Source organism: Nerophis ophidion, linkage group LG20 (assembly GCF_033978795.1).
Source record: "Nerophis ophidion isolate RoL-2023_Sa linkage group LG20, RoL_Noph_v1.0, whole genome shotgun sequence".
Taxonomy (NCBI): domain Eukaryota; kingdom Metazoa; phylum Chordata; class Actinopteri; order Syngnathiformes; family Syngnathidae; genus Nerophis; species Nerophis ophidion.
In genome coordinates this window covers 40,665,610-40,685,358 of record NC_084630.1, presented here as the reverse complement: position 1 = coordinate 40,685,358, position 19,749 = coordinate 40,665,610, and the positions used below count along the sequence as shown (strand labels likewise).

At 40.6% G+C, this 19,749-nt stretch overlaps 1 protein-coding gene across 1 annotated transcript in view; it reads left to right on the top strand.

The window, feature by feature from the left end:
- The window catches only part of lrba (LPS-responsive vesicle trafficking, beach and anchor containing), a 971,728-nt gene that overhangs the window by 945,539 nt on the left and 6,440 nt on the right, over positions 1 to 19,749 (top strand). The gene's annotated exons all lie outside the window — the stretch shown is intronic.

The following is a 19,749-nucleotide window of genomic DNA, read 5'->3' as shown; positions in this document are numbered from 1 at the left end:
TTAGATCCACTATGGACTGGACTCTCACTATTATGTTAGATCCACTATGGACTGGACTCTCACACTATTATGTTAGACCCACTATGGACTGGACTCTCACACTATTATGTTAGACCCACTATGGACTGGACTCTCACACTATTATGTTAGATCCACTATGGACTGGACTCTCACACTATTATGTTAGATCCACTCGACGTCCATTGCACCAGTCGCCTGGGGGTCCCCTCCAAGGTTTCTCATTGTCATCCTATAAAAATGGGAGCCATTACCTCCCTGCTTGGCACTCAGCATTGGAATTGGGGGTTAAATCACCAAAATTGATTTGCGGGCGCACCCACCACTGCTGCCCACTGCTCCCCTCACCTCCCAGGGGGAGAACAAGAGTGATGGGTCAAATGCAGAGGACACATTTCACCACACCTATTGTCTGCGTGAGACAATCATCATTGGTACTTTAACTTAATTTACATACCTAACTGTTTCCAAAAGGGGCCGGCAGTAAAACGGCTGATCAAGCAAAACAGAAGTCCTCATCATGGACCAAAAAACTGCAGAAGCCAGCTTTTCGATCAGCTAAACAGACTTAATAACTCCACCACTTTGACACCTCTGCCTGGAGACGAAACAAAGAGTTTATTAGCAGACATAAGAAAAAAGCAAGGAGGTCCCGACATGGGAAAATATTAGCTGCTTTAAACATGACTATGGATTCAAAAAAGAACACTTAAAAATATCTAGTTCTCTCGCTAACACGATTACGCCCATAAAAACCTCTAAAAAAAAAAATCAACCGGACTGGATTTGGATCGGGATGATTCAGACTTGTGTCGGTCCATTCCCTGTGTGATCAGTGCCAGAGCTTGGTCCACATTGCCGGTGGTAAGTCGGACATGTTTCCAGTGAGGGTTGGACTCCGCCAAGGCTGCCCTTTGTCACCCATTCTGTTCAGAACTTTTATGGACAGAATTTCTAGGCGCAGTCAAGGCGTTGAGGGGATCTGCAGGATTAGGTCTCTGCTTTTTGCAGATGATGTGGTCCTGATGGCTTCATCTGGCCAGGATCTTCAGCTCTCACTGGATCGGTTCGCAGCCGAGTTTGAAGCGACCAGAATGAGAATCAGCACCTCCAAGTCCGAGTCCATGGTTCTCGCCCGGAAAATGGTGGAGTGCCATCTCCGGGTTGGGGAGGAGACCCTGCCCCAAGTGGAGGAGTTCAAGTACCTAGGAGTCTTGTTCACGAGTGGGGGAAGAGTGGATGGTGAGATCGACAGACGGCGTCTTCAGTAATGCGGACGTTGTATCGATCCGTTGGGGTGAAGGAGGAGCTGAGCCGGAAGGCAAAGTTTTCAATTTACCGGTCCATTTACATTCCCATCCTCACCTATGGTCATGAGCTTTGGGTCATGACCGAAAGGACAAGATCACGGGTACAAGCGGCCCAAATGAGTTTCCTTCGCCGGGTGGCGGGTTTCTCCCTTAGAGATAGGGTGAGAAGCTCTGCCATCCGGGAGGAGCTCAAAGTAAAGCCGCTGCTCCTCCACATGGAGAGGAGCCAGATGAGGTGGTTCAGGCATCTGGTCAGGATGCCACCCGAACGCCTCCCGAGGGAGGTGGTTCGGTCGGAGGCCACAGGGAAGACTATATCTCCCGGCTGGCCTGGGAACGCTTCAGGATCTCCCGGGAAGAGCTGGACCAAGTGGCCGGGGAGAGGGAAGTCTGGGCTTCCCTGCTTAGGCTGCTGCCCCCGCGACCCGACCTCGGATAAGCAGAAAAATATGGATAGATGGATGATTAACAATCGTGATTCGGGTGTGAGTCAATTCTCTTGTGTCCGCCTACTAACTAATCACCAAACTTGTTGGTCTAAGTCAGGGGTCGGCAACCCAAAATGTTGAAAGAGCCATTTTGGACCAAAAATACAAAAACAAATCTGTGTAGAGCCGCAAAAATTTAAAAGCCATATTACATACAGATAGTGTGTCATGCCATATAAGTTGAATTAAGAGGACTTAAAGGAAACCAAATGAGCTCAAATATACATAAAAATGAGGCATAATGATGCAATATAGCTAGCCTAAATAGCATGTTAGCATCGATTAGCTTGCAGTCATGCAGTGACCAAATATGTCTGATTAGCACTCCACACAAGTCAATAACATCAACAAAACTCACCTTTATGTACGCATGTACAACATTATAAGTTTGGTGGACAAAATGAGACAGAAAAAGAAGTGGCATAAAACGCGTCTTAGAAAGTCGTTATATATGTAAACAAACTACGGTGAGTTCAAGGACCGCCTAAACTAGTAGGACAAAACGGCGCTCGCCAAATACTCGAATCAGTGAAGCATGTTTAATACAAACCGTGTGCTTTATAACAATTAAGGAGGTTTGTGTCATGTTTGTCCTCCTACAGCTGGGGTCACACACCTTTTTGAAAGCAAGAGCTACTTCTTGGGTACTGATTAATGCCAAGGGCTACCAGTTTGATACACACTTCAATAAATTGCCAGAATTAGCCAATTTGCTCAATTTTAGCTTTAATAAAAAAAATCTATATACTGTATATATAAAAATGGGTATTTCTGTCCGTCATTCCGTCGTACATTTTTTTTCCTTTTGCGGAAGGTTTTTTTGTAGAGAATAAATGATGAAAAAAAAACACTTAATTGAACGGTTTAAAAGAGGAGAAAACACGAAAAAAATTAAATTTTGAAACATAATTTATCTTCAATTTCGACTCTTTAAAATTCAAAATTCAACCGGAAAAAATTAATAGAAAAACTAGCAAATTTTAATCTTTTTGAAAAATTTTAAAAAAGAATTTATGGAACATCATTAGTAATTTTTCCTGATTAATATTATTTTTAAATTTTAATGACATGTTTTAAATAGGTTAAAATCCAATCTGCACTTTGTTAGAATATATAACAAATTGGACCAAGCTATATTTCTAACAAAGACAAATCATTATTTCTTCTAGATTTTCCAGAACAAAAATTTTAAAAGAAATTCAAAAGACTTAAAAATAAGATTGAAATTTGATTCTACGGATATTTTTTCTGAATTATAATCATAACAAGTTTGAAGAAATATTTCACAAATATTCTTCATCGAAAAAACAGAAGCTCAAATGAAGGATTAAAGAAAAATGTATTTATTATTCTTTACAATAAAAAAAAAATATTTACTTGAACATTGATTTAAATTGTCTGGAAAGAAAAGGAAGGAATTTAAAAAATAAAAAGGTATATGTGTTTAAAAATCCTAAAATAATTTTTAAGATTGTATTTTTTCTCTAAAATTGTCTTTCTGAAAGTTATAAGAAGCAAAGTAAAAAAATAAATGAATTTGTTTAAACAAGTGAAGACCAAGTCTTTAAAATATTTTCTTGGATTTTCAAATTCTATTTGAGTTTTGTCTCTCTTAGAATTAAAAATGTCCAGCAAAGCGAGACCAGCTTGCTAGAAAATAAATAACAATTTAAAAAATAGAGGCAGCTCACTGGTAAGTGCTGCTATTTGAGCTATTTTTAAAACAGGCCAGCGGGCGACTCATCTGGTCCTTACGGGCGACCTGGTGCCCGCGGGCACCGCCTTGGTGACCCCTGTCCTACAGAAACCATATTAAAACAAAAAATATATATTTTTTTCCCCCTCATCTTTTTTAATTTTTCATACATTTTTGAAAAGCTCCAGAGAGCCACTAGGGCGGCGTTCTAGAGCCGTGGGTTGCAGACCCCGGTCTAGGTTGACAAAATTCTCTAATATTTAGTCGTACTTCTGAAAGTCTTGACTCGCCCTCGCCTCCTTCCTTTCTTCTCCCAGTTTTTTTTGTTTTTTTTGTACTACATACCGGAATGAACCTTGCGAGGGCGCCGGGAGCTTCTCTCAGAGGGACTCCAGGAGACTCTGAGACTCGATACGGAATGTCAAGAGTTTGTAGCGGAGCGGACACGCCAGGTCGTAGGTCGGCATGGAGACGGGCCGACCGAGTCATGTGACCGATGAAAGGAAGCGCCCGTGTCAGGCCGGGAGGCGCGTAAACCGCTCCATAAATCCCGACTTTCTCCACCCGGGACTCAAAAACACGGCCGTCCATATTTCGAGAAAAAAAAAAAGCTTCGCTTGGTCGTGGGTTTCTTTAGTCATGAGAGCCCGGGACGCCATCTTAGCTCCCGCTGAGCAAGCAAGACGTTCCACTGGAGGACAGATTTATGGGCGGCCTCCTACCCGTGCAGCTTGGCGGCGAGGCGCCTCCTGCTGGGCGTCTGCGAGGTCATGGACTCCATTAGCTCATAAGCAAACATTCATAATATCAGAACTGGCACGCACCTCAGTGACCTTTGAACTCCACTAAGTCAGACATTTTGGGTCAATGATCCCCTCACATCTTTGACCGCAAACTTTTTCTATTGTTTTGGTTCGAGTAACACGGACACTATCACAGTAAAAGTCGGCCCTCTTGGCCTCAGTTTGGAAAAATCTCAAATTGAAAGAAAAATGGCTAAAATTGTTTATCCTCATAAGGCCCAAGATGTTTGTTTACGTGTGTTTTTTATTTCTCTTTGCTATTTGGCCTTATTGGACCCTAATTAGAATAAAAACTAAGATTTATTCTATGATATGATGTACGTAGTCCATAAGTACACAAACGTGTACATCATGAATAGTGACATGCTAATTTGTATTTCATTGTAGGTTATACCCCTCTTGACGCCACCAGATGGCAGTGTAAGTGTCTACATAAGTGGCCATTAGACCCCAATTCAGTAGTGTACAAAATTATGGAACTAAGAGCTAAAAGGTGCTTCTCAAATTGAAAGAAAAATGGCTAAAATTGTTTAACCTCTTAAGGCCAAGTTGTTTGTTTACATGTTTTTTTTTATTTTTCTTTGAGTTTGTTGGACACTAATTAGAATAAAATCTAAGAACCATCTTTTGATATGACGTACTTAGTCCGTAAGTACACAAAAGTGTACTTCATGTTTACTGACATTCTAATTCTTATTTTTCACTTTTTTTCCCCAAATTCCATTGTATGTTATACTATTCTGACACCACCAGATGGCAGTATAAGTGTCCACATAAGTGGCCATTAGACCCCAATTCAGTAGTGTACAAAATTATGGAACTAAGAGCTAAAAGGTGCTTCTCAAATTGAAAGAAAAATGGCTAAAATTGTTTAACCTCTTAAGGCCAAGTTGTTTGTTTACATGTTTTTTTTTATTTTTCTTTGAGTTTGTTGGACACTAATTAGAATAAAATCTAAGAACCATCTTTTGATATGACGTACTTAGTCCGTAAGTACACAAAAGTGTACTTCATGTTTACTGACATTCTAATTCTTATTTTTCACTTTTTTTCCCCAAATTCCATTGTATGTTATACTATTCTGACACCACCAGATGGCAGTATAAGTGTCCACATAAGTGGCCATTAGGCCCCAATTCAGTAGTGTACAAAATTATGGAACTAAGAGCTAAAAGGCGCTTCTCAAATTGAAAGAAAAATGGCTAAAATTGTTTAACCTCTTAAGGCCCAAGTTGTTTGTTTACATGTTTTTTTTTATTTTTCTTTGGGTTTGTTGGACCCTAATTAGAATAAAATCTAAGAACCATCTTTTGATATGATGTACTTAGTCCGTAAGTACACAAAAGTGTACTTCATGTTTACTGACATGCTAATTCTTATTTTTCACTTTTTTTTCCCAAATTCCATTGTATGTTATACTCTTCTGACACCACCAGATGGCAGTATAGGTGTCCACATAAGTGGGCATTAGACCCCAATTCAATAGTGTACACAATTTTGGAAATAAGAGCTAAAAGGTGCTTTTAAAATTGAAAGAAAACTTGCTAAAATTGTTTAACCTCTTAAAGCCCAGGCTGTTTGTTTACATGGTTTTTTTTTATTTCTCTTTGCTATTTTGGACTTATTGGACCCTAATTAGAATAAAAACTAAGAACCATCTTTTGATATGATGTACTAAGTCCATAAGTACACAAAAGTGTACTTCATGTTTACTGACATGCTAATTCTAATTTTTCACTTTTTTTTCCCAAATTCCATTGTATGTTATACTCTTCTGACACCACCAGATGGCAGTATAAGTGTCCACATAAGTGGGCATTAGACCCCAATTCAATAGTGTACACAATTTTGGAAATAAGAGCTAAAAGGTGCTTTTAAAATTGAAAGAAAAATAGCTAAAATTGTTTAACCTCTTAAGGCCCAAGCTGTTAGTTTACATGTTTTTTTTTTATTTCTCTTTGCTATTTTGGACTTATTGGACCCTAATTAGAATAAAAACTAAGAACCATCTTTTGATATGATGTACTTAGTCCATAAGTACACAAAAGTGTACTTCATGTTTACTGACATGCTAATTCTTATTTTTCACTTTTTTTTCCCAAATTCCATTGTATGTTATACTATTCTGACACCACCAGATGGCAGTATAAGTGTCCACATAAGTGGCCATTAGGCCCCAATTCAGTAGTGTACAAAATTATGGAAATAAGAGCTAAAAGGCGCTTCTCAAATTGAAAGAAAAATGGCTAAAATTGTTTACCTTCTTAAGGCCCAAGTTGTTTGTTTACATGTTTTTTATTTCTCTTTGCTATTTGGGCTTACTGGACCCTAATTAGAATAAAAAGTAAGATTAATTTGTTGATATGATGTATTAGTCCATAAGTACACAAACGAGCACATCATGTTTAGTGACATGCTAATTCTTATTTTTAAACTTTTTTCCCCCCAAATTCCATTGTATGTTATACCCTTCTGACACCACCAGATGGCAGTATAGGTGTCCACATAAGGGGCCATTAGACCCCAATTCAGTAGTGTACACAATTTTGGAAATAAGAGCTAAAAGGCGCTTCTCAAATCGACATAAAAATGGCAAAAATTGTTTAACTTCTTAAGGCCCAAGTTGTTTGTTTACATGTTTTTTTTATTTCTCTTTGCTATTTAGGTTCATTGGACCCTAATTAGAATAAAAACTAAGAATCATCTTTTGATATGATGTACTTAGTCCATAAGTACACAAATGTGTACTTCATGTTTACTGACATGCTAATTCTTATTTTTCACTTTTTTTCCCCAAATCGCATTGTATGTTATACTCTTCTGACACCACCAGATGGGAGTATAAGTGTCCACATAAGTGGCCATTAGACCCCAATTCAGTAGTGTACACAATTTTGGAAATAGGAGCTGAAAGGTGCTTCTCAAATTGAAAGAAAAATGGCTAAAAGTGTTTAACCTCTTAAGGCCCAAGTTGTTTGTTTACATGTTTTTTTATTTCTTTTTGCTATTTGGGTTTATTGGACCCTTATTAGAATAAAAACTAAGAATCATCTTTTGATATGATGTACTTAGTCCGTAAGTACACAAATGTCTACTTCATGTTTAGTGACATGCTAATTCTTATTTTTTACTTTTTTTCCCCAAATTCCATTGTATGTTATACTCTTCTGACACCACCAGATGGCAGTATAAGTGTCCACACAAGTGGCCATTAGACTTCAATTCAGTAGTGTACACAATATTGGAAATAAGAGCTAAAAGGTGCTTTTAAAATTGAAAGAAAAATGGCTAAACTTGTTTAACATCTTAAGGCCCAAGCTGTTTGTTTACATGTTTTTTTATTTCTCTTCGCTATTTGGACTTATTGGACCCTAATTAGAATAAAAACTAGGTATCATTTTTTTTTTGATATGATGTACTTAGTCCATAAGTACACAAACGTCTACTTCATGTTTAGTGACGTGCTAATTCTTATTTTTACACTTTTTTTTCCCAAATTCCATTGTATGTTATACTCTTCTGACATTACCAGATGGCAGTATAAGTGTCCACATAAGTGGCCATTAGACCCCAATTCAGTAGTGTACAAAATTCCCCTAATGGGGACGGCGTGGCGAAGTTGGTTGAGTGGCTGTGCCAGTAATCTGGGGGTTACTGGTTCAATCCCCACCTTCGACCATCCTAGTCACGTCCGTTGTGTCCTTGGGCAAGACACTTCACCCTGGCTCCTGATGGGGCCTGGTGAGCGCCTTGCATGGCAGCTCCTGCTGTCAGTGTGTGAATGTGTGTGTGAACGGGCGAATGTGGAAATACTGTCAAAGCGCTTTGGGCTCCTTAAAAAGGGGTAGAAAAGCGCTATACAAGTACAACCCATTTACCATTTACCTAATTTGTGGTCGGGGGTGGGGCTGAGGCGTGGTTGGGGCGGGGGGCGTGGTTAAGAGGGGTGGCGTATAATTCACCAACTCGAGTATTTCATACATATATGTATATATATATATATATAAATATATATATATATATATGTATGAAATACGTAATTCTAGCTATATATATTTATTTTATTATATATATAAATAAAAGAAATAGTTGAATTTCCAAAGGCTCCTATCAAATACAGAGTAATAAAAACACAGTTGTTCTACTAACTGTACTGTATTTGCTGGTTATTAAAAAAAACAACAACAACACTTACCTTTCGCTATTTGAGTAACCTTTGTTCTGCCATTTGCGTATTGGCGAGCGATCTCCGAATCCGGGAACATATCCTTCACGGATTTGTTGTAGACATCCGCAAATGAGAACGGGATGTTGCTTCCAGCTATCAGCATAGCCATCTTTGTCTCAGCATAAGCTACACCATCGGGTTTACCGTCTCCATTTTGCGAGGTGGGCCATAATACTGGGTTGTGAACGATGCTGCGCTGCGAACGCTGACCGCTCATATCCGTTCGGCCGCCGTGTTCACTGGAGAAGTCTGTTCTACAAAATTTACAGGCAACATACCCCTTCCCCTTCGAACTCTCCTGGATAAACTGAAATTCTTGTTTCCAATTGTTCTGGAACTTGCAAGGGTATTTCTTCATTTTGCTCGTCGACGGTGTAATATATTGGGTTGGAGTCAATAACCAGGCGACGCGATGAAGTTACGTCTCTTTACTGTGGGCTTCAGAACAAATGTAGAATATATTTACATTCTATTCCATGTACAGTAGATGGCAGTATTGTCCTGTTTAAGAGGGTCACAACTTGAGTCATGTCTGACTCAATGTTGGGGGGCGTGGCCTCCAACTCCGCGTGAATTTCGGGAAAAAATTTGTCCCGGGAGGTTTTCGGGAGAGGCGCCGAATTTCGGGAGTCTCCCGGAAAATCCGGGAGGGTTGGCAAGTATGGCCATAAGCATAGCTAGTTACTGTAGCTATTGGCTAGCACAGAAGCTAACTTCTAACTGTTAGCTATCAAGATTTTTTTTCAAATGTAAAATATATAAAACAAATTACGAATAACATATTACATTCCGAATGCTGTATACATAGATTAATAATGCTAATTGCTTTCTCTGGGACATAGTTGGTTGGATTGTTTGGTTGGTTAGTTAGTTAGGTAATTTAAAATCTAGTAAATCTGAAGGGCTAACGTGTACGTAGACAAAAGCGTAGTACTTTCAGACAAAACTGTAGTACTTTTAGATAAACGTGTAGTACTTTTAGAGTCTAAAAGTAGTCTAAAATTTAGACTATTGGCTAGCACAGAAGCTAACTTCTAACTGTTAGCTCTCAAGATTTGTTTTGAAATTTTAAATATATAAAACAAATTATGAATAATAAATTACATTCCTATTGCTGTATACTTAGCTTACTAATGCTAATTGCGTTCTCTGGGACATAGTTGGTTGGATCGTTTGGTTGGTTAGTTAGTTAGGTATTTATAAATCATATAAATCTGAAGGGCTAACGTGTACGTATACCAATGTAGACAAACATGTAGTACTTTTAGACAAAACTGTAGTACTTTTAGATAAATGTGTAGTACTTTTAGACGAAACGGTGTAGTATTTTTAGACAAATGGGTAGTACTTTTAGACATTTTGCTAGCACACAAGTTAACTTCTAACTGTTAGCTCTCAATATTTGTTCTGACATTTTAAATATATAAAAAAAATTAGGGGTAATAAGTTTCATTCCTATTGCTGTATACTTAGCTTACTAATGCTAATTGCTTTCTCTGGGACATAGTTGGTTGGATCGTTTGGTTGGTTAGTTAGTTAGGTAATTATAAATCTTGTAAATCTGAAGGGCTAACATGTACGTATACAAACATAGACAAACGTATAGTGTTTTAGACAAAACTGTAGTACTTTTAGACCAAAGTGTAGTTCTTTTAGACAAAACAATGTAGTACTTTTTGACAAAACTTTAGTACTATTTGACAAACGTGTAGTACTTTTAGACAATTGGCTAGCACAGAAGCTAACTTCTAACTGTTAGCTCTCAAGATTTGTTTTGAAATTTTAAATATATAAAACAAATTATGAATAATAAATTACATTCCTATTGCTGTATACTTAGCTTACTAATGCTAATTGCGTTCTCTGGGACATAGTTGGTTGGATCGTTTGGTTGGTTAGTTAGTTAGGTATTTATAAATCATATAAATCTGAAGGGCTAACGTGTACGTATACCAATGTAGACAAACATTTAGTACTTTTAGACAAAACTGTAGTACTTTTAGATAAATGTGTAGTACTTTTAGACGAAACGGTGTAGTATTTTTAGACAAATGGGTAGTACTTTTAGACATTTTACTAGCACACAAGTTAACTTCTAACTGTTAGCTCTCAATATTTGTTCTGACATTTTAAATATATAAAAAAAATTATGGGTAATAAGTTTCATTCCTATTGCTGTATACTTAGCTTACTAATGCTAATTGCTTTCTCTGGGACATAGTTGGTTGGATCGTTTGGTTGGTTAGTTAGTTAGGTAATTATAAATCTTGTAAATCTGAAGGGCTAACATGTACGTATACAAACATAGACAAACGTATAGTGTTTTAGACAAAACTGTAGTACTTTTAGACCAAAGTGTAGTACTTTTAGACAAAACAATGTAGTACTTTTTGACAAAACTTTAGTACTATTTGACAAACGTGTAGTACTTTTGGACAATTGGCTAGCACAGAAGCTAACTTCTAACTGTTAGCTCTCAAGATTTGTTTTGAAATTTTAAATATATAAAACAAATTATGAATAATAAATTACATTCCTATTGCTGTATACTTAGCTTGCTAATGCTAATTGCTTTCTCTGGGACGTAGTTGGTTGGATCGTTTGGTCGGTTAGTTAGTTAGGTCATTAAAAATCTCGTAAATCTGAAGGGCTAACGTGTATGTAGACAAACGTGTAGGACTTTTAGACAAACGTGTAGTACTTTCAGACAAAACTGTAGTACTTTTAGACAAACGTGTAGTACTTTCAGACATACGTGTAGCACTTTCAGACAAAACTGTAGTACTTTTAGACAAACGTGTAGTACTTTTAGACATACGTGTAGCACTTTCAGACAAAACTGTAGTACTTTTAGACAAACGTGTAGTACTTTTAGACAATTGGCTAGCACAGAAGCAAAATTCTAACTGTTAGCTCTCAAGATTTGTTTTAAAATTTAAAATATATAGAACAAATTATGATTAACATATTACATTTTGATTGCTGTATGCTTAGGTTACTAATGCTAATTTCTTTCTTTGGGCCATAGTTGGTTTGACCGTTTGGTTGGTTAGTTAGTTAGTTAGTTAGTTAGTTAGTTAGTTAGTTAGTTAGTTAGTTAGTTAAATATAAATCTTGTAAATCTGAAGGGCTAACATGTACGTATACAAACATAGACAAACGTATAGTGTTTTAGACAAAACTGTAGTACTTTTAGACCAAAGTGTAGTACTTTTAGACAAAACAATGTAGTACTTTTTGACAAAACTTTAGTACTATTTGACAAACGTGTAGTACTTTTGGACAATTGGCTAGCACAGAAGCTAACTTCTAACTGTTAGCTCTCAAGATTTGTTTTGAAATTTTAAATATATAAAACAAATTATGAATAATAAATTACATTCCTATTGCTGTATACTTAGCTTGCTAATGCTAATTGCTTTCTCTGGGACGTAGTTGGTTGGATCGTTTGGTCGGTTAGTTAGTTAGGTCATTAAAAATCTCGTAAATCTGAAGGGCTAACGTGTATGTAGACAAACGTGTAGGACTTTTAGACAAACGTGTAGTACTTTCAGACAAAACTGTAGTACTTTTAGACAAACGTGTAGTACTTTCAGACATACGTGTAGCACTTTCAGACAAAACTGTAGTACTTTTAGACAAACGTGTAGTACTTTTAGACAATTGGCTAGCACAGAAGCAAAATTCTAACTGTTAGCTCTCAAGATTTGTTTTAAAATTTAAAATATATAGAACAAATTATGATTAACATATTACATTTTGATTGCTGTATGCTTAGGTTACTAATGCTAATTTCTTTCTTTGGGCCATAGTTGGTTTGACCGTTTGGTTGGTTAGTTAGTTAGTTAGTTAGTTAGTTAGTTAGTTAGTTAGTTAGTTAGTTAGTTAGTTAGTTAGTTAGTTAAATATAAATCTTGTAAATCTGAAGGGCTAACAGTTAGCTTCTGTTCTATTCAATGGTTATATTACAAACAAAAATATATCTATGCGCATAATTGTATATTCGGTCCTATTTTCTATCTGTCTAACTAACTAACTAACTAACTAACCAAACAATCTAGCCAACTGTGTGCCAGAGACAAATCAGTTAGCATTAGTCAGCTAAGTGCAATAAGCCTAGCTTTCTTTGGGACATAGTTGGTTAGATCGTTTGGTTGGTTGGTTAGTTAGTGAAATATAAATCTGATGGGCTAACAGTTAGCTTCTGTTGTATCCAATGGTTACATTACAACAAAAATATTTTATGTGCGTAATTGTTTATTCGGTCCTATTTCCTATCTGTCTATATCTATTAAACCAACTAACTAACCAAACAATCTAGCCAACTATGTGCCAGAGACATAGCAGTTAGCATTAGTCAGCTAAGTGCCATAAGCCCTGCGAGCTAGATATGTACACAAAACATACTTACTTATTCCCTTTTAATGTATTTATTCTCTCTTACTAGTATTAGTTATAGAATAGAATGGACTTTATTGTCATTAAATTTGCATAAAACAAGATTAAGGACTCCAATTTAAGGTGCGGTAGTGGAAAAAAATATGGGATAAAAATAAATTACACAAGAAGTAATAAAGATAAAAAAATAAGAATTGAAATAAACAGACTACTATCCAATAACAAATAATAAGCAATCCTGTACTACGAATATATAATACGAATAATACTACAAAGCATATTTATGTTTAATTCAATTCAAAGTTGAATAAGAATAGACCAAGTATATCATTGCATCATAATCATCCCCCCAATTCTCCCCAAAAATGGACTAACTGGCTGGACGATAAAGACAATATAACATACATCCATAAATGTGGATGCGATATATTTAACTGTACACTAATCTATTTTTTTATATCTAAAAAGTTCAACTTAAAGTACCAATGATTGTCTCACACACACACCAGGTGTGGTGAAATTCTTCTCTGCATTTGACTCATCACCCTTTATCACCCCCTGGGAGGTGAGGGAAGCAGTGAGCAGCAGTGGGTGGCCGCGCCCAGGAATCATTTTTGGTTGCTGCACCTTATTGTTCTTTTATCCTGCCCTACAACCAGCTAATGCAACGCCATTTCGTTCTTATCGGTACCGTAAAGTTCAAATTTGAATGACAATGAAAGGAAGTCCAAGTCTAATATCATTGTCATGTTCAAACACTGATGACATCTATTAAACAGACAAGAAGCAAGGAATCAAGCAGAGACAGAGTTCAATTTGGCTCAATAAGGAGAGACGTTTTGGGCTGTACTCTTAGTTACAGATCCAATCTACGCTCTAAGGTACAGCCTATGTGCTGCTCTATTTATATATTTATATTTACAATATATGATTATTCAGAAATGCAAATGTGCTGACACTCGTGATATTGCCCTGTCTCTTCTTTGTCTGCGTCACGGTACTCGATGTTCGCCCTTGGCAGTCAGCAGGCCGGGTCTGGACACAAACACTGATACGAGACGACTGGCAATCTTTGGATTGCAAGTGGTCCCTTTGCACGGATAGAAAAGTACAACTTCAGCACCATTGATAATAACTATAGCAACGGCCCTTAAGCATAAGAGTTGTGTGATAACTTACACATAATTATTCTAACAGTCATGCAGTATTTCTGAGTAAGTGTAGTACAAGTGTGAAGCGTGTACATACAGGACCAACATGAAGTCATCTGTAATGGACGTTCAGTACAAGCACTCCGTCACGCCCCAGCGGCCGCCACGTTGGATGTTGATCTGAGGCCGACATTAGTTCGCCTGCCAGCGTTTTTTTTTTTTTTTTGTACGACGAGAAGCAGAAGTTCTCATTTGGGAAATGACAGGCAAACAAAACACGGCGCTGATTTAGTCTGCCGTCATCCCAACCACGGTTTAGGTTTCATTCCTCCTCACCGGACCACATTTTTATTCAACACACATGTCGGGGGGAGGGGGGGGGTGGGGTGGTGGGGGGGGAGACAGGGCCACCTGCAGGACGTAAAAGCGCCTCGTCATGGCGCTTAGTGATTTGTGAGGTCCAAACGTCTGGCCTCGCAGCGGGGAGGACATCTTTGTAGCAAGAAGGCGGCGCCGGACTAGAGCGTGTTTTGCAGGCCATGCTGCTGAGTCGTGACGGTCAGTACTTGCTGACTAGAGTGTGACGGTCAGTACTTGCTGACTAGAGTGTGATGGTCAGTACTTGCTGACTAGATTGTGACGGTCAGTACTTGCTGACTAGAGTGTGACGGTCAGTACTTGCTGACCAGAGCGTGTTTTGCAGGCCATGCTGCTGAGTCGTGACGGTCAGTACTTGCTGACTAGAGTGTGACGGTCAGTACTTGCTGACTAGAGTGTGATGGTCAGTACTTGCTGACTAGATTGTGACGGTCAGTACTTGCTGACTAGAGTGTGACGGTCAGTACTTGCTGACTAGAGTGTGACGGTCAGTACTTGCTGACCAGAGCGTGTTTTGCAGGCCATGCTGCTGAGTCGTGACGGTCAGTACTTGCTGACCAGAGCGTGTTTTGCAGGCTATGCTGCTGAGTTGTGACGGTCAGTACTTGGTGACTAGAGTGTGACGGTCAGTACTTGCTGACTAGAGTGTGACGGTCAGTACTTGCTGACCAGAGCGTGTTTTGCAGGCCATGCTGCTGAGTCGTGACGGTCAGTACTTGCTGACTAGAGTGTGACGGTCAGTACTTGCTGACTAGAGTGTGACGGTCAGTACTTGCTGACTAGATTGTGACGGTCAGTACTTGCTGACTAGAGTGTGATGGTCAGTACTTGCTGACTAGATTGTGACGGTCAGTACTTGCTGACTAGAGTGTGACGGTCAGTACTTGCTGACTAGATTGTGACGGTCAGTACTTGCTGACTAGAGTGTGATGGTCAGTACTTGCTGACTAGAGTGTGACGGTCAGTACTTGCTGACTAGAGCGCAAAGGTCAGTACTTGCTGACTAGAGTGTGACGGTCAGTACTTGCTGACTAGAGTGTGATGGTCAGTACTTGCTGACTAGATTGTGACGGTCAGTACTTGCTGACTAGAGTGTGACGGTCAGTACTTGCTGACTAGATTGTGACGGTCAGTACTTGCTGACTAGAGTGTGATGGTCAGTACTTGCTGACTAGAGTGTGACGGTCAGTACTTGCTGACTAGAGCGCAAAGGTCAGTACTTGCTGACTAGAGTGTGACGGTCAGTACTTGCTGACCAGAGCATGTTTTGCAGGCCATGTTGCTGAGTCGTGACGTTCAGTACTTGCTGACTAGAGTGTGACGGTCAGTACTTGCTGACTAGAGTGTGACGGTCAGTACTTGCTGACCAGAGCGTGTTTTGCAGGCCATGCTGCTGAGTCGTGACGGTCAGTACTTGCTGACCAGAGCGTGTTTTGCAGGCTATGCTGCTGAGTTGTGACGGTCAGTACTTGGTGACTAGAGTGTGACGGTCAGTACTTGCTGACTAGAGTGTGACGGTCAGTACTTGCTGACCAGAGCGTGTTTTGCAGGCCATGCTGCTGAGTCGTGACGGTCAGTACTTGCTGACTAGAGTGTGACGGTCAGTACTTGCTGACTAGAGTGTGACGGTCAGTACTTGCTGACTAGATTGTGACGGTCAGTACTTGCTGACTAGAGTGTGATGGTCAGTACTTGCTGACTAGATTGTGACGGTCAGTACTTGCTGACTAGAGTGTGACGGTCAGTACTTGCTGACTAGATTGTGACGGTCAGTACTTGCTGACTAGAGTGTGATGGTCAGTACTTGCTGACTAGAGTGTGACGGTCAGTACTTGCTGACTAGAGCGCAAAGGTCAGTACTTGCTGACTAGAGTGTGACGGTCAGTACTTGCTGACCAGAGCATGTTTTGCAGGCCATGTTGCTGAGTCGTGACGTTCAGTACTTGCTGACTAGAGTGTGACGGTCAGTACTTGCTGACTAGAGTGTGACGGTCAGTACTTGCTGACTAGAGTGTGACGGTCAGTACTTGCTGACTAGAGTGTGACGGTCAGTACTTGCTGACTAGATTGTGACGGTCAGTACTTGCTGACTAGATTGTGACGGTCAGTACTTGCTGACTAGAGTGTGATGGTCAGTACTTGCTGACTAGAGTGTGACGGTCAGTACTTGCTGACTAGATTGTGACGGTCAGTACTTGCTGACTAGAGTGTGATGGTCAGTACTTGCTGACTAGAGTGTGATGGTCAGTACTTGCTGACTAGAGTGTGACGGTCAGTACTTGCTGACTAGAGTGTGACGGTCAGTACTTGCTGACTAGAGTGTGACGGTCAGTACTTGCTGACTAGAGTGTGACGGTCAGTACTTGCTGACTAGAGTGTGATGGTCAGTACTTGCTGACTAGAGTGTGACGGTCAGTACTTGCTGACTAGAGCGCAAAGGTCAGTACTTGCTGACTAGAGTGTGACGGTCAGTACTTGCTGACTAGATTGTGACGGTCAGTACTTGCTGACTAGATTGTGACGGTCAGTACTTGCTGACTAGATTGTGACGGTCAGTACTTGCTGACTAGAGTGTGATGGTCAGTACTTGCTGACTAGAGTGTGACGGTCAGTACCTGCTGACTAGAGTGTGACGGTCAGTACTTGCTGACTAGAGTGTGAGGGTCAGTACTTGCTGACTAGAGTGTGATGGTCAGTACTTGCTGACTAGAGTGTGACGGTCAGTACTTGCTGACTAGAGCGCAAAGGTCAGTACTTGCTGACTAGATTGTGACGGTCAGTACTTGCTGACTAGATTGTGACGGTCAGTACTTGCTGACTAGAGTGTGACGGTCAGTACTTGCTGACTAGAGTGTGACGGTCAGTACTTGCTGACTAGAGTGTGACGGTCAGTACTTGCTGACTAGAGTGTGACGGTCAGTACTTGCTGACTAGAGTGTGACGGTCAGTACTTGCTGACTAGAGTGTGATGGTCAGTACTTGCTGACTAGAGTGTGATGGTCAGTACTTGCTGACTAGAGTGTGACGGTCAGTACTTGCTGACTAGAGTGTGACGGTCAGTACTTGCTGACTAGAGTGTGACGGTCAGTACTTGCTGACTAGAGTGTGACGGTCAGTACTTGCTGACTAGAGTGTGACGGTCAGTACTTGCTGACTAGAGTGTGACGGTCAGTACTTGCTGACTAGAGTGTGACGGTCAGTACTTGCTGACTAGAGTGTGACGGTCAGTACTTGCTGACTAGAGTGTGACGGTCAGTACTTGCTGACTAGAGTGTGACGGTCAGTACTTGCTGACTAGAGTGTGATGGTCAGTACTTGCTGACTAGAGTGTGACGGTCAGTACTTGCTGACTAGAGTGTGATGGTCAGTACTTGCTGACTAGAGTGTGATGGTCAGTACTTGCTGACTAGAGTGTGACGGTCAGTACTTGCTGACTAGAGTGTGACGGTCAGTACTTGCTGACTAGAGTGTGACGGTCAGTACTTGCTGACTAGAGTGTGACGGTCAGTACTTGCTGACTAGAGTGTGACGGTCAGTACTTGCTGACTAGAGTGTGACGGTAAGTACTTGCTGACTAGAGTGTGACGGTCAGTACTTGCTGACTAGAGTGTGACGGTCAGTACTTGCTGACCAGAGCATGTTTTGCAGGCCATGTTGCTGAGTCGTGACGTTCAGTACTTGTTGACTAGAGTGTGACGGTCAGTACTTGCTGACTAGAGTGTGACGGTCAGTACCTGCTGACTAGAGTGTGACGGTCAGTACTTGCTGACTAGAGTGTGACGGTCAGTACTTGCTGACTAGAGTGTGATGGTCAGTACTTGCTGACTAGATTGTGACGGTCAGTACTTGCTGACTAGAGTGTGACGGTCAGTACTTGCTGACTAGAGTGTGACGGTCAGTACTTGCTGACTAGAGTGTGACGGTCAGTACTTGCTGACTAGAGTGTGACGGTCAGTACTTGCTGACTAGAGTGTGACGGTCAGTACTTGCTGACCAGAGCGTGTTTTGCAGGCCATGCTGCTGAGTCGTGACGTTCAGTACTTGTTGACTAGAGTGTGACGGTCAGTACTTGCTGACTAGAGTGTGACGGTCAGTACCTGCTGACTAGAGTGTGACGGTCAGTACTTGCTGACTAGAGTGTGACGGTCAGTACTTGCTGACTAGATTGTGACGGTCAGTACTTGCTGACTAGAGTGTGACGGTCAGTACTTGGTGACTAGAGTGTGACGGTCAGTACTTGCTGACTAGAGTGTGACGGTCAGTACTTGCTGACTAGAGTGTGATGGTCAGTACTTGCTGACTAGAGTGTGATGGTCAGTACTTGCTGACTAGAGTGTGACGGTCAGTACTTGCTGACTAGAGTGTGATGGTCAGTACTTGCTGACTAGAGTGTGATGGTCAGTACTTGCTGACTAGATTGTGACGGTCAGTACTTGCTGACCAGAGCGTGTTTTGCAGGCCATGCTGCTGAGTCGTGACGGTCAGTACTTGCTGACTAGAGTGTGACGGTCAGTACTTGCTGACTAGAGTGTGACGGTCAGTACTTGCTGACTAGAGTGTGACGGTCAGTACTTGCTGACTAGATTGTGACGGTCAGTACTTGCTGACTAGAGTGTGACGGTCAGTACTTGCTGACTAGAGCGCAAAGGTCAGTACTTGCTGACTAGAGTGTGACGGTCAGTACTTGCTGACTAGAGCGCAAAGGTCAGTACTTGCTGACTAGAGTGTGATGGTCAGTACTTGCTGACTAGAGTGTGACGGTCAGTACTTGCTGACTAGAGTGTGATGGTCAGTACTTGCTGACTAGAGTGTGACGGTCAGTACTTTCTGACTAGAGTGTGACGGTCAGTACTTGCTGACTAGAGTGTGACGGTCAGTACTTGCTGACTAGAGTGTGACGGTCAGTACTTGCTGACTAGAGTGTGACGGTCAGTACTTGCTGACTAGAGTGTGACGGTCAGTACTTGCTGACTAGAGTGTGACGGTCAGTACCTGCTGACTAGAGTGTGACGGTCAGTACTTGCTGACTAGAGTGTGACGGTCAGTACTTTCTGACTAGAGTGTGACGGTCAGTACTTGCTGACTAGAGTGTGACGGTCAGTACCTGCTGACTAGAGTGTGACGGTCAGTACTTGCTGACTAGAGTGTGACGGTCAGTACTTGCTGACTAGAGTGTGACGGTCAGTACTTGCTGACTAGAGTGTGACGGTCAGTACTTGCTGACTAGATTGTGACGGTCAGTACTTGCTGACTAGAGTGTGACGGTCAGTACTTGCTGA